Source organism: Equus przewalskii, chromosome 12, assembly GCF_037783145.1.
Source record: "Equus przewalskii isolate Varuska chromosome 12, EquPr2, whole genome shotgun sequence".
NCBI lineage: Eukaryota > Metazoa > Chordata > Mammalia > Perissodactyla > Equidae > Equus > Equus przewalskii.
Window position 1 is genome coordinate 13719889 of NC_091842.1, and position 5309 is coordinate 13725197.

Below are 5309 nucleotides of genomic sequence, written 5' to 3' on the forward strand. Positions count from 1 at the left end.
AGCCCTGGAAAGCCCACCTCTAGGCTTTGTGTTGCAGAGAAAAAGCAAATGCTGTTTTCTTCAGCCTGTATAGGTTGGGATTCTATTACATTATTCTTCACTGAAAAATTGGTTAACTAAAAATACTGCTTTCTCTGGAGAAGCTTCTGCGACCTCCACCTCCCACTGCCTGCTGATTCTGACAAAGCAGAGGAGAATGAGGGACCTGAGGAACTACAAAAGACAGAGGGACTTTCTGGGTTGATCTGTAAATTCAAACAGGCTTGTAGGGTTGAGAATGAAGCCAATTATCAGAAAGCGGGTTACTTATCCTGGTAACCAAAATGAAATGAGGCCAGAAGCTGCTAATGCAAATTAGGTGTGGAGCCAGGAAGTAGAGGGATGGAGAGAACAAGGAGTGGGAGTATAAGAGGACCAGCATCTTGGGGAATACATTGTTGGTCAAGGAGATCTTACCCTTATGAACGACAGCGTGGCAAAGGGGTGCCTAACAGGCTGAAAATGCAGGAATCTGCTAGATTCCTCCCTCTGGATTGTGGAATTGAGCCCTCTCTTCTTTAGATGGGGAGTTCCTGGCCTGTGGAAGCTGTACTCAGATGCCCCAGGACTGTTACTGCAAAAACACGAGGCGTGAAACACCCTTTCCATGCTCCGTGTCAGCCTGGGTTCCAGAATGCACGTTTGTCAGACACCTGAGCTTCTGCGCTTTGCCTCCGGCTCCCTCCTCCCTCCCTGCTTCCTTCCACTGTGCCAGGTCCCTCCCACTACATTTGGCTCCCTGAAATATAGTCTCATTTCACTGCCAGGCCTCTGTGATTTACTGCGCGTGAGCATCACCGCGGAGCAAGGAAGACATTCTTCATTTTTCTATGTGACGCACGAGGAGCCATAAAAGTAAGTCACGAAGTCAGACTCGAGGGCCTCTTGATTAAGAGTTAAATTGCAGATGTGATTTACTCAATTTGAGCTGGGGAAACAAGGGATGTTGGAGATAATGTGATTGGCAAACTCACATTTCCTCCTCTCTCGAGTGCACAGGTACCTGTGGAATCTGTGTGAAGGATGGACAGTTTGAACTTGGGTGTGGGTTGGGGAGGAGCAGGTGCCGTGAGTGATCGGCTCACCTGCATCTGTTTCAGGAAAATGTGAGCCGGAAGACGCTCCCCATGTCAGTTTTCATTAAGTAAAGCCAACAGGCTAAGGGTGAGATCAAAGGTGTGTGTGTGGGAATGTCCCGGAAGGAACAGGAATTGGGAGAAAAGAGTTCTGGCCTTGACTTTGCCCCTGATGAGCTGTGGAAATCTTATACAAGGACATATGAGTGGGTCCCAATTTCTTCACCTAAAAAATGATGGGGCACTAAATAATGTGAAGATCCTTTTTACTGGCCTATGAGAGAATGAGAGATGAGGAAGAAGATCCAGTAGAAAATATTTCTGATAAATTTTACCATGAAGGGGAGCTGGGAATGGGCCAGGAGCTGGAGGACTGTGTGGAGTCAGGATAGTGTCTTTAAAATGAAAGATAATAGAACACGTTTCTGTGATTTGGGACACAGGAATCAATTGAAGCTATAGAAAGGGAATAATTATAGTAATAAAGTCCTTGAGTGGGTGAAAGGGGAGAGAATGTAAAGCTCAAGTGGCGTTTGATAGGATCAGGGACAATTCATCCCCCGTGACTGGATGGGAGGCAGAGTACATGGGCAGGAATGCCAGGAGACAGCTGGATTTGACAGGGGAGAGGGAAGTAATTCTCATCCGATAGTGCCTATTTCCTCAAAGGAGCACAAGATGATGCTGTTAGCCCCGAGGGTAGGGAGGTGTTTTGGAGGTTTGACAAGAAAGAATTTGTGATAACATCTCAGAAAGTAAGAAGGCGAAACTACTAGGGTATCAGGCAGAGTTGTTGCCAGTGTTGAGCACGGATTGGAGATACAGGGTCATAAATTTAAAGTGAGACCAGTTAGCATGATTGTGGGATTTCTTTTCCAGTGGTGTCCAGATTTGTGAGTGTGGACACAGAGGAGGCGGGTGGTTGGCTCCAATGAGGGGTGGGATCTGCCAGTTGAGTATCTGGCAGTGAGAGATGGGCAGGAGAGCTGTTTGCAAAGGGACCATTATAGCGAGGGACACACGGAACCTAACCTGTGTAGAGGGAAGTGAGGACTCGAGAAAGATGATAGATAATGAAAAAATGGTAGAATTAATGGATTTAATGGAATTAATGAAATTGGTGGAGGGGGTTCTAAAGTGGGCTGACGGCTAGCGGTCAGTACAGCACACCTTTGTGTGGGAATTTGAATTCCTTTCTTCTTAATTTATTTTGCAGGTTGAAGATGAGTGCTTGTGAGCCTAACGACACATGTCCCATCCCGTCAAGGTACGTCAGCCACGCCCTTTCCTTCTCCTCAGTTTTACAATATTTACATGCTTCTGGTGAACAAGTGGACAGGGGGATAGATCAATGTAGCCCATTCTCACTATTGCAAAACGAAGTCAAACCATACGTCCTAATCACGAAATCTAGTAAGAGAACACACAGTCACGTATATGTGTTTTGAAAGGTTTATTTTTGTTGGGTTAAGTGGAGAATCAGTGGTTTTCTCTATGTTCTCCTTATGATTCCCTGGTCTGTACCACTCATTGGTGAAGGGAGGGTCTTAGCTGTTAATAATCCAAGCCCAGTGTAGGTAGAGATGGGCTCATCTCAAAAATGCTAAGTGCTGGCACCTCATCAGCATGGGAAGATCCTAAGATCCAAACAGTAACACTGATGGGAAGGTTGGTAGGGCACCCAGGTTATTCCCATTATACAGATGAGATCACAGTCCTGGAGAGGTTAAACCTGACCCTCCGGAGGTCCTCCCCATCTTACAAAAATGCCACTATTCACTATTCACTCACTATTCACTATTCACTATTTTCACTTGAGGTCATCTGTCTCTCTTTCACCTTCCTCAGTAGATCAGTCACTGTCTTGAATGAATAAATGAGTGAGTGAGTGAAGGAATGAGTTCTGCAACTTCAGTTCAGTTCAACAGCACCTATTGAGCACCTAACTGGGGCCTTTTGGGTAGGAAAACCACTATTGTCCTGCTCCTTTCCATTCCAACTTTCAAATGAGAAAATAATTCACTTTGATAATTATACAAAGAACTAAATAAGTTTTAGGATGAGCTTATACATCTACTTTATGAAATACTTATAAACTTAAAAGTACTTTAATTACACTTGATAATATATTACAAGTTATTTAAAGAGCATGAATTCTTGGGCATCACATAATTCATTGTATGAGTACATTTGGGGTGATTATCCATCCATCTATTGAGGCTTCGTACTTGAAACACCACGTATGCATCTTAATTTCCAGTTATTATAAAACTATATACCAAAACATTATTGATATAAATAAGCATGATTAATGTAGGTGAAGCAAATAACCTACAGCAAACTAAATTGATAATTATGGACTAATTATAAAATTGTAATCTAAAATTAAAAAGAAAAAATAGCAGTAACTATTAATAATAGTAAAAATCATGATTAACTCAAGACAGTATTGAGGACACACACACACACACACAGATGTCTTTTCATAAAATTATTGAGTTGGAGGGGATTGTGTGGATCACCAATCTATATGTCTGTGCATGCTATGTTTTCCAAAAATGGACACTGCAATATTTCTGGTCCCTTGAACTTTGTGATGTTGCAGGATTTTGAAGACTAGGTCCCCAAAGGTGATGTGGGCCTTGGCTCTCTCTCTCAGGATTCTTGCCATTGGAACCCAGCCACCATGTTATGAAAAAGCCCAGGCAGCAATGGGAGGCCCTGTGTGGATGTTTCAGCCAAAAGCCTCAGCTGAAGTATCAGCCAACGGTTAGCATCGACCATCAGTTATGTGGGTGAATGAACCTTCAGATGATTCCAGCCCCCAGTCTTCAAGCCACCCTACTGATGCTGAGTGGAGCAGAGATAAGCTGTTCCCACTTCGTCCTGCCCAAATTACAGAGCTGTGAGCAGAATAAGTGTTATCATTGCTTTAAGTCTCTAAGTTTTGGAGTAATTTGGAACACATGCATGTTAGAACCTTTGCAGTATTTACCTGGTTTGGATGGTGACAGATTTTTTAAAAAAGTACTACATTCGAATCTGCGGAAAATGTAAATAATGCACTAGTTTTAGTTTATGACTTGTATCAATTATAAAAATTATCTTCATAGATTAGTATCTAGAAAGTAGGCTTCATATATACATAAAAATGAATGCATGTGAAATTGAAAGCTGTTTTCCAGTAAAAACTACAGAAAGGACTTATAATTTTTGGATCTGCTCATAGTTGCTTGGGAGAAGCCTAGGGGTCACCAGTAGGCTATGGACGATTCATTGTGAAACAACAATCAAAATTGATAGCTCTCAAAACAAGACCCCTATCTTTGGCCTCTAGTAAGATCTCCATTCACGAATCTCTACAATCTCTCCCTTCCTGCACTTTCTATCGTACTTTGTCTTTATCGTATCGTAATCTCAAACAAAAAAGGAAAGTGCCCAGAATAAGATGAAAAACTTACATGTAGCCATTGCCGCAAATACACAGATTAGCATTTAACCAACTTTATCGCGTAGCTGAAATGTCTTTCAAGAGCTAACATTACAGACACAGTTCTAGCCTTCTTTGGACTCTTTTGACCTCATTTTCCTCTTTTTCTTTTCACCAGAGAGAGCTACGCACCGTCCTGAAACTGGTGTTTCCTTCCCATCCGTGTTCTATGTTAGTATTCATAAGAAATATTAGTACTGATTTTTGTGTCATAAATTTTATATTACTGTTATTATAATATGCTATCCTTCAGCAATTTGTTTTTTCTTCATTCAGTGTTATGTTTTTGTATACACTGATACAGATCAACGTATAGTTCCAGTTTATGTTTTAACTGCTGTATGATATTCCATTCTAGAATTTTAGTTAATTCCCCTACCGGTGAGTGTTTAGGTTCTTTCTAATATCCCACTTTGATATAAGTTGATATCTGAACATACTTCAGCCTCTCTGCGCACGCATGTGGGAGTTCCTCTAAACAATGCACTTAGGATGGGGGCTTGCCTTGTATGGGTCGCACAGCTTCAATTTAATGCACTTAACGGCAGTTTCCGTTTCTCCATTGTCGTGCTTTAATTTTTGTCGAATTGCTAGATGTGAAGATGTATCCTATTTTTGTCTTCTTTTGCATTTCCTTGATTACTAGCAGGTCTAAGCATTTTTTTTTTCATATTTATGGGGCATATGGTTTTTCCTCTTTTGCA

The 5309-nt window shown here is 41.7% G+C and overlaps 1 long non-coding RNA gene across 1 annotated transcript; it reads left to right on the forward strand.

Moving 5' to 3' along the window:
• Positions 1-764: 764 nt before the first annotated feature.
• LOC139074727 (uncharacterized) lies at positions 765-4156 on the forward strand. The gene is made up of 3 exons (XR_011524418.1): positions 765-894; positions 2332-2382; positions 3721-4156. It is a non-coding gene; the product is annotated as an uncharacterized lncRNA (long non-coding RNA).
• The last annotated feature ends 1153 nt before the right edge of the window (positions 4157-5309 follow it).